This window comes from Parasteatoda tepidariorum, unplaced genomic scaffold (assembly GCF_043381705.1).
Source record: "Parasteatoda tepidariorum isolate YZ-2023 unplaced genomic scaffold, CAS_Ptep_4.0 HiC_scaffold_57485, whole genome shotgun sequence".
NCBI lineage: Eukaryota > Metazoa > Arthropoda > Arachnida > Araneae > Theridiidae > Parasteatoda > Parasteatoda tepidariorum.
Genome location: NW_027261827.1, coordinates 429,903 through 441,009, shown reverse-complemented (window position 1 = coordinate 441,009; position 11,107 = coordinate 429,903).

Sequence of the window (11,107 nt, the reverse complement as noted above, 5' to 3'; positions counted from 1 at the left end):
GAGCTCACGCTCGATCACCAAATCTTTCCATTAGCTATTCAAACGAAAAGTTATGACTAAAATAAGTTTTAGCTAAAGGGATACCTGCAAGTGACGCAATATGGGTATCTTGATCTAATTTGGTTGTTGACCAAACTTGGTATTTGTTCATTGGTATTTGTTAGCAACTGTGCTCTTTCCATTTTATTTCGAGTAAGCCAATCCCGTCAAGTATCAATTCTCTTAAGTGACACATTCTCACGCAAATATTTTAATTCTCCATATATATTTCTTATTTAACACAGGAACATAAAGAACATAAACTAATTATGCGTCGAAGTTTAAACAAAATTATAATCACGGTTACAATAAATAAATATTCTCAAGTTAAGTAAAAGAGGAGAAAGAATTACATTTCAACGAATTCGCTGTGCAATACGTATTTTGTTCTTTAATTATCATTCTAACTTATGTGGAGAAAATTAGCCGATTTTCTAGTCTAATCTAATCCTGTCGGGGTGCCTAAGACCGGCCCCTTCATCGTGAGATCCTTGTTTCCTAAAATTGAGAGTAAAGAATTAGTAATGAACATATTGCTCGAGTAAAATCATATAAAATGATGCATGTTACATTACATATAGTACTAAACATAAAATATAATAAATGAGTACATGAGATACATAAAATAAATAATACATAGATAAATAAGTAATAAAATTGAACTTCTAGTAAGAAGTTTGTCAAAATATTTGCAAGCCCCAGGTACAAATTGTCTAACTATCATCTCATTCATTACATACTCAAGTATCTTGTTTATTTTATTCGTTCTAGTTCATAGTGCCCTTTATCAAAGCTTAGTCAATATTTACAAACATACAAATCAAATGATTTTGTCAACGCTTATATTATATTTACAAGTAAAGTCCGAGTTATGTTTTATTATATCTGTCTTGTATAATTGTGCCATTTTTATGCTTATAGAGCCATTTCAAATATTATTGCCGTATCATGTTAGTACCATTGAGTTATTCTCACATGGTCAATGTTACATCACTTGTGACAAAGTGAGCAACTGACCTCAAGGAGGCGTCCTCAGCTAAATATTCAAACTCAAAAATAGAGTCGAAATTTGCTGTTTTGCAATCTAACGTTCACTTAAAAAAAGTTTCGATTTTGGTGTTAAAATGGTGATCTAATCTGTCCAACCAGCTCTACACGCTATTTTCCTTATAAATGATCAGCTGGCATAGACGTCATAGATCACATGAGTGGGTATCTGTGATCTTCTGTTTGAAGTGCAAGTACCCAACTATTTGTTAAAAAGATTAAAATTTTAATATTGCCTTTAAATTTTGGTCAATGTTAAGACAGCATCAGCCCACGGTAGATATCCTGCTGGAAAAAAAATTCTGACTAAAGCAGATTTTTATAAACTCTTGATAAATCTAAGCATTTCTTAAAAAATCCAAATGCTAAAACTGTATTGCGCACCCGATTAAGAAAGTCGCTAATTTTACAAAGAAACAAACTTACTAAAATTTTATCAAGCTTCCAGAAGTTTTAATTCAGCCACCGTTATCCCATATTTGGAAATCGTTACCCTACCCACTGAAATAAGTAATGGTTAAATCAAAATTTAGCTACTTTTTAACCTATAAACAAGCTCGAATTTGACCTCCAAATCTTAAAGCATAAAAATTTTTATTATGCGTAGGAGCACCCACCAAAACTAAGTTACAATCAAATTAAGTTTTTAAAAAAAATCTGAATATTTTCTCCCAAAACAAAACAAAAAATCGTTAGCCTTTCCACCAAAAAAGAAATTACAAAAAAGAGTTTTAGCTTATTTTTTACCTAGAAAACGGGATTGAATTTTTCCTCTAAATAATAACCCTTTGTTTTTTAATAGTTATTCCATCCACTAAAAAATATGGAAATTATTACTTCTCTTTCCCCCTGTTCTCCTGAATTTTTGAACTTGTGTGCTTTGAAATACTTATTATAATATTTGATTTCTCATTGTTTTCTTTGTAATTTTAGGTTGCGGCCTTTATTTTTAAGAGGGAAGAGAAAGCCACTAATAGCAACTAAAATTCGATTGTTTGCTACTAAGTTCGAGGTAAGACTACTATTTTTACAATAAATTGCTAAAAATTGACAATTTTCAGAAAAATGGCAACAAAAAGATTAATTTAAAAACTTATTGTTTTCAAACTAGTAAGTTGCGCTGTATCTAATTATCAAATTTGTATAAAAATAAAGCTCGGAAACAGATATGAATTTGTGTGAAAAGCGTCGAGAGCAATATCAAAAAGTGATAATTCAATTTTTTAATCGCGTGTCGTAATAATATCATACATCAGAATCTTACATTTAAAAAAAAACGTAGAAAATGGACTAAATTATCAGTTAACAGCGTCGATTTATTAGTGAATGTCGTAGTTAAATTCGTCAGAATGTGCTCATTCTATAATTCGAAATTCAGGTGTCGTATGTAATCTCAAATTAAAAATATAGGAATGTGAAAAACTGTGAGGAATTCATCAGAAAACGACATGGATTCATAATTAATTAGTCGCTAATTAAGCCTGTTAATATGTGATTACTTTATAATTCGAAATTGTAGTATTGATATATGTTGAAAATAGTGGAGTTTCAAAGTACATGTTTAGAAAAAAATATATTGAAACAATGTAGATGTAAGTTCGAAAGTTGATTTTCACACTTCAAAATGTGATAACTCAGATTCGAAATTTGCTTCGCGTAATATCATCACATCAAAACATTGGAAATGAAACTAAATTTTGCAGAAATAGCCAAATCGCTGCTTAGAAAATCCGGTAAAAGGAAATTGAAAAAGGGGGAGAAAAAGATGGAATAAGTACGTTGTGAATTTTAAAAAAAGTGATTACTTGAATGCGATATTTTGACCTTAAACCTGTTTTTGGAAATGGCCAAAAATAAGTACGGAATAATGATGTGATTTTGAAATGTAACTGTAGCGTATTGGGCGTATAAAAAATAGATAAATCAAATTCAAAATTCGCGTATCATAACATTCAAAATGGTATTTCATAAACCTCATTGAAATGACCAAAAAGCGATAGAAAATCCGTATGGATTTCCACGGAGTTTGTGTGAATAGACAGTTTATATTATGAACGTATATACAGTCCCTCCCCAAATTGTTAAACGTACTATGTAAAATTATAATTATAAGGTGATGCTATATATTGTTTTTACGCCGATGTAACCGATTTGCACTTTCATATATCAATTGGGTAACATTGTAATACAATACGTTAAAAATAAATACAATTAGGAAGTATATAAAAAATCTCCTGAATAAACATCCATTACATTTATGTTTAAATACAAAAGTATTGCATATAAACTCATGGAAAACGTGTCATTATTTAAACACTACAGTGCGTATAATAATTTCGTCTATTTATTGTAATATCTATCTATATTATATAAATCACTAATACGTATGTATCAATAAAACCGATGATATTTCTTTTCTCGCGTTGGCAACAGTTTTCATTTTTAATTGATAGGCTTCGGAGCACAAGAGCACGTAGTGAGCATCATATGGCTAATCTAAATTATATAAAACGCTAATACGTTTTAATTGATAGGCTTCGGCGCGCAAGAGCACGTAGTGAGCATCATATGNTATAATGTTAATTTAACCAATTGGTACACGAGCGTTAACAAGTGCAAACCGGTTTCAGTCGCATAAAAACAATAAAACTGTTTAGTATCACCTGATGATTAGTATTTTACATAGAATCTTTTAGTGCGTCGAATAATTTGACCAGGGGTTGTATAAAGTGAGGGTGATAGAACCGAATTGTATGAGCCCAAATCATCCTACACAATCTACGGTCGTGAATCACTTAGAGCACAAAACATGCTGTAACACGAAATGATGGACAGAAAGAGATGAAATGAAAAGAAACCGATAAAGTGACGAAAAATTATTTTATTCAACAAAATGAAATCCTCACAAGAACTGCTCTAGTTTACGGTCGACAACATTAACGCATTCAGCCCGAGGTAAGACCGTCGTACATTGATGAAAACGCCATGCATTATGGTGTCAGCAGCTACGGATGTCCGGAAAGCACTTTTCTAAATCAGACATCATAGGGCCAAGATAGTCTGGTTGGTAAGGCCTTATTCAAGAGGTCGTGGGTTCGATCCCCGCCGACCGAAGACTCCCCTTGTAGTAAATGGTGACTGATGCTCGTTAAATCTGTCGAGTCGCAAAGTCCTCCATGTTCCCATAGCAAATTAATACCTCTGGGGGTACTGATGGAGGAGTTTCCTCGTCTTCTGAATTGGTTCAATTTTACAAGGCTACTGAGTTGAACATTAGTAATCTTAAACCCAAAATTAGGTCGACTGTTCAACGGCGGATATATAGTATATATATAAAAATCATACATTCTTTAGCACTCTTAACCGCAATCAAATTTCGCCAATTAACAATAGCGCCTATCTTTCACTTTTTCTCCCACAGTTTCGAGCAAGGTGATTCTTTTATTCTATTGTCATCGTCTTCCTAAGTTTCGATTTTATAACATTAAAAAATAATGTGCGATGCAAAAAAAGGAAACAACTAATAACTAATAAAAATCACATTGGAAACAATTGATCAGATAGTCCCCCTCATCTTTATTAAATAAGATATTTATTCGATTAAAACAAAAAGAAACTTTTATTTGAAATTATAGTTTCTTAGGGGACTTATTCTATTTAGAAATGAATTTATTTCCTAATTTAAATAGTATACCATGGAATGGTAACTTTTAGTATGCAGAGCCATGAAAGGTTAGGGAAAGTCTGAACAGAGCTCCATGCGGCTTCATGATGGTGATATTAAAAATAATAATAATTAAATGTAATTCTTTTGCAGTATTGATAATTCAAAAGTTTTGTGTACTTCCATTTAACTTCGTTCGAGAGTTACGACATTCTCTGATGGGTCGAGATTTACCCGAACGAAACGGAAAAAAACTTTTTCTCGTCGATTTAACATGGAGTGATTAATTTATCGAAATTTCACAATTTCATTTCGAGTGCATGTTCTTTTCCTTTGCTTTCAAAACTATTCTAAACCATTCAAACTATCTTTCATACGCAAATACAATGTCAAACAAAATATTTATACTGTGAAGTAATTAGATTTTAAAAATTATGATAGCTATACTACATAAGTTATTCATGTTATTTCTTGTCAAATAAATCGTTAATTTTTTGAGAAAATATTAGCTTCTTAAAGAAATTATTCTTAAGAGATAATTTGTCAAACAAACCAAAAATAAATAATATTTTTATCTTTAAATAGCTTAATCAGTGCATCAAAAATTTGCTGTTCTTTGGCGTAGTTTCATGTCTCTTGTGCTGGGAAAAGATAAAAGGGGCATAACGTGAATATTGATACCATAGCAACAAGAAAAATTCTGAAATGGCTGCAGTTTATTGCTTTTCCAATTGTAACTAAACCAATTCATAATTGTTTTATTTAATCGCGATTTATCAATTTATATTCTTAATTAAAATGCTATACTAGTTTTATTTTTAATATATCTTTAATTCCAGCATCACTTAAATTTTTAAAAATTAAAATACCAATTAAACACTGAGAAACCTAAAAGTTTCCAACCCGTAAGAAGAAAAAGAGATTGTAATGAAGTGTCGCCAAGTGTGATAACCATTCCATTGTCTTTGCAACCCAGCTTCTTTATACAATTTTGAAACCAACGCTCTAAGAATTCGATAGCAGAAAGTCTAGTTTTATGATAACGATGAAATAGTATTCTCAGGTCTAGGGAAAAAAAGTTTTATAGATCAAAATTAAATAAATAGAAAATTAGATATATTTAAAAAAATTTTAGATGGTTTTTGTGATTGGGGCCCTTAAATGCAATTTTTTTTTAATCGACGCAAATGTTTTGCATATAAAACACGAAAATATAATGATAATATATTAAATTTGTAGGACAGAAGAAAAAGTTACACATTCGAGAATGTTTTCTTTTAAAAAAATAAATGAAAAATCTTAGATTCTAAGTGATTCTATCCTATGGATACCACAGAAAGATAATATTTTTTGTTAAAAGTTTTTGTTAGTATGGATTTCACTTAGCTCGGTTTTTCACTCAAGTGTTGATTTTTTTTTAATTTTAAATTTTCGTACGGTGTCTTAATTTTATGTTTTGGCTTACTTTTTTTACAACTAATCTAAAAAGTAATTTGATGACTACAATTAGTTTAAATGAGAATGGTAAAAACTTCTTTTTCATTTATAATTGTTATGAAGTATTTATATTCATTTAAAAATTCATATTTAAAGTAATCAATTTTAAAACTAACGTGAATTATTTTTGCGTAGGAAAACGCCAATTAAAATATTGTTACTTAAGAAAAACAAAATTATTTTCATAATTTGCCAAATTTATTAAAAACGTTTNTTCATATTTAAAGTAATCAATTTTAAAACTAACGTGAATTATTTTTGCGTAGGAAAACGCCAATTAAAATATTGTTACTTAAGAAAACAAAACTATTTTCATAATTTGCCAAGTTTATTAAAAACGTTTATTTTTCTAATACAATTTTTATTAAATTACATTCGAGTCTGTAATAGAAAATTTTGCAATAGAAATTTTGATCACTTTCCAACTAGCCAGTGCACTCAAATCTCTTTCTGTAGCACTGTGATTGGGGGCAATGAATGTTTCATTGGTATCGTTATAGCTACAAGAAGACTTTCATCAAGGAATAAAATATTTTGTTAGTACAAATTTTGGATAACCTTTATAATTTAGTACTACTAATAACTTAGTAAATAGCATAGATACCGTAATTTCAACTGCACCTCTGTGTCTGAGAACAATGTGATACTTTTTGATTAGCTATTGTTTTTTAAATAAAGCGCATGAAATTAATGGCGATATTATCACTACTTTATTTATCGAAATTTAAGTTGAAACTCAAAGAGACTTAGACCTAAAACTGAAATAAATTAGGAATTTTTTTATTGAAAAAACTTATTTTTCTCTGAAATGTTTTAAATTTGAAAAATGTTTTTATTTTTATCGAACTAAAATGGGTATTAAGTCTTAACTAACATGGAGCAGCCTCATCATTTATCGTAAAAACTGTCAGGAGACTCTCCTTTACTACTCGATCTTCCTCCTTTCTAGATTTAAAGCTAACAAATAGTCAGGAGCTCCTCAACTATTCGAATTGGGAAGGTTTAGACACAGAAACAAAGTCTGATTTAAATACATCAAAATCCAACTAAACAATTCCTTTTATTTCTCATCCTTTATTAGATTTAAAACAAAATACGGTAATCATAACAAAATTAAGAAAAACTTTTCAAAATTTCATAATGAATTAAATAGTAATTTAGATAACATAGACACCCCATTACAATCTTTTCCCAGACAATAACATAATCCCAATAGACAATTTCCATTACCCAAATTCTTATCTTGACCCACCTTTTACGTACAATGAATTAGATAATTTAATTAAAACTCTAAATAATAATAAAGCCCCTGGCATCGACGGTATTGATAACATAATAGTCAAAAAACTTTTTCTATTTTTTGGTAATCTAATTCTAAAAATTTTCAACTAATGCCTCTTAGTCAAATGCTTTCCAGATCATTTTAAAAAAGGGCAAGTCTTGCTATTTCTGAAAACCAATAGAAATCCGAAACTATTATCATCATACAGGCCAATTATACTACTTCCTTGTCTAGGCAAATTTCTAAAAAAACTTATTACCAAGAGAATCAACTATTATATAGAAAAATATAACATTTTATCAGACAAACAATTCGCTTTTCGATTCGGAAAATCTATAAATCATGCACTTCAAAATTTTCTAGATAATCTAAAACATCTAAAAAACAACTTTAAACATGTTAACTTTAAACATAATTCCAGAGGTATTGATTTGTCGAGGGAACTTGAAGGAATTTGTGACCCCGACATATTTAACGTGCGTCAGTTACCATCCACTACACGGGGAGTCTTCGGTCGGCGGGGTTCGAGCCCACGACCTCTTGGACATGGGCCCCATGCCCTACCAACCAGGGCTATCCCAGCCCAGACTAATTGTTTTATATCCGTCGCTGAACAGCCGACCCAATTTTGGGTCCACGACTTCTAATGTTCAACTCTGTAACCTTGTCATTTTGGGCCAATCCAGAAGATAAGGAAACTCCTGGATCAGTACCCCCCACAGGTATTGATTTGTTATGGAAACATGGAGGACTTCGTGACTCGGCAGATTTAACGTGCACCAGTCACCACTTGCTACACGGGGAGTCTTCGGTCGGCCTGTGATTGAGTCACGGACTCTTGAACACGTAAGGATCTCTGGTTTTGAGAAATATGGTATTCATTTTACGGAAATAGTTCACACAGAGAGAGAGTGGGGGAGAGCAGTGGTTCGCCAACCTGATCAAGACCACAAAAGGGAAACAATGCGAGGTTAAGACCATTATAAGCGATTTCTAGCCAAAAGCTGGCTCCGTGAAATCGTCACAACTGTCTCGCAACCTGCATAATGCAGCAGAAAAATCTATTTTACGTGTAACAGTACTAGAAACTTAATGCAGGTGGCCCGCATACCAGGAGTCCTGCAGCCTGCGTCCCATTTACACTGAACCACAAAATACTATCTAGCATGGTTCAGAAAACACCTCTGTCTTTGATAGAAGATGATTGGGAGTTGATTTTCTTCAGCGATGAGTATAGATTCAATCTGGACAACGACTCGAGACGTATTCTCTTCTAGAGAGATCCCGGAAGTCGATATTAGCCCTTTAACTTTGTCGAAAAAAACCACTATGATAAGTCCTATGATTACACCTAATAAGTATTGGTAATTAAGAAGAAAAAAAAGGATTTTTTTTAAATAATTTATTTTAAATTTTTTATTTAAATGGCACATAAAATTAATTTCATTGTAGCTTAAAAATCATACATTTTCTTTCTGTCAAAAATATAAATTATTGTATTGTGGAGTTCAATGGAAAAAAATCTTATTCTAGATTTTTGGATAAAATCTGATCAACAGCATACAAACATACACATATATTTATCATCTATACACCAGTTATGCAAATATTGTAAATAATTTGTCTATATTGTCATGAACTTTATTCAGGATTAATAAGTTGACCTGTTTAATTTTAGTAGATCTTTCCCTTAACTAGTTTGTAAAGTTTAGTCTTTTGTTTATTTATTATTTTTTTTTTGATGGCGGGCACTTGGAACTATTGTCCATTGGCCACAGAAAGTGCCAGAACTGCTAATTCTCTTTTCGTTACCCAGTGGGCACCTATGGCGAAGCCACGGCGGTGGAACAGCGTCGCCCACGTCACACTACCACAACCCGTTTATAGGGCGGGTCACATTCACACATTCACACACAAAGGAGAAAGGACATAGAACACAGGAGGGAAAGAAACATCCATGCCTTGCCCGCGATTCGAACCCAGAACCTTTCTGATGCAAGGACAGTTCCCTGCCCCCTACACAGACTGGTCGGCTCTTTTGTTTATGATCATCATTGATTTTGTTTATTTACTAATAATAATGCAGCTTGGATTATTTTTATTTGTATGGAATTGTATAAATGACTGTTACTCATAGTTATTGTTATCTTTTATTGGCATTTTTTACACCCTTTCAAAATTTAATTGCATCAAGTAGTATAATTCTGACTTGTATTTCAGCTTATGAAATCTTAGGCAATCCAATAAAGCGACAGTCTTACGACAGCGTAGACCCTGAATTTGATGACTCTGTACCTTCGGTCAATAACTTTTCCAAAGAAAACTTTTTTGAAGTGTTTAGACCAGTTTTTGAAGCAAACTCCAGGTATTTGAAAATAGTGGAATTATTTTAACATTGGTACTTCTTGCATGAAACTATAAATAACCACCCTGAAATTATAAACTATCTTAAACTATGTTATGAGAATCTGCATGCTGGAAGTTATTATAATGGAGTTCTTCCTTAGTAGTTTGCATACTTTATGATTTATTACTCTAACTGACACTTGCTGTATTAACTTTCTCAATTATTTATGTTTTATAATTTAAGTTCAGCATTCAAAATCACATTCTAATGGTGGTCTATTTAGGACCACTATACAGTCTTCAGTGACTAATGGGATTAGTAAGTAACAGGGTGGCCACCCACCTGGAATTATCAGCTAGAATTTTTCTTTAAATTATTTTACCATCCATTACATTCACTTCTTTAGATGGAAATTTATCACCAAACAGTTGAAATATAATCGACTAAGCAATATTTTGCTTGAGTTTAAATTTGCTCCATTATAACCCTGTTAAACTTGAATGCCACTTATAACTGTCTCTCATGGTTGCTAAAAACCTTTGACCTGTCATGGTTGAATGGAAAAACCTTCGACCTATTTGGAGACTGCAGTTTAGGAAAGGCAAAGATTGTTGTGGAGGTGGAAGAAGGGGATTACTTTTTTTTATATAAAAGCATGAGTTTTTTTAATTTTACTTATTTATTTGTTCTATTCTGTGGGCTGAATCTATTTATCATTCAAGTATGTTCTGATTCCCTGGGGGTATTTTTTTTCTTTTGACAACATTATTCAAAATGTTTTAATATTTTTCACTTTATAAAATTCTCCAAAAATTAAAATTAGTTGCTTACAATTTAATAATAGATTTTTTATTGCACCCTTTCTGAAAGCTTTTGTACTCCCATCCAATGAAATCGGTGAATTATTTTTTCTCAGCAAAGCCATCTGTTTCTTAAAATCGCAAACAGCAATGTTAATCAACAAATGTTACATTTAATTTTACTGGGTTTTATTTGGTAAATATTTGATTTTCGACTCAAAATTTGAATTTTGTAGTAATCGCTATGTCGAAGGTTTTTAAACGTTGCTTGCATTCTAGCAATGGTATTTCAGAAACTGTTTCTTCTCTTATCCTAAAAATTTGGCAAAAACTAAAAAATGTATGGGAAACATGTTAAATGATATGTAATCATAAAATATAATAGAATTTTATTCAAATGTGTTTATTAATAAGAAGGAAATTGAAACTTA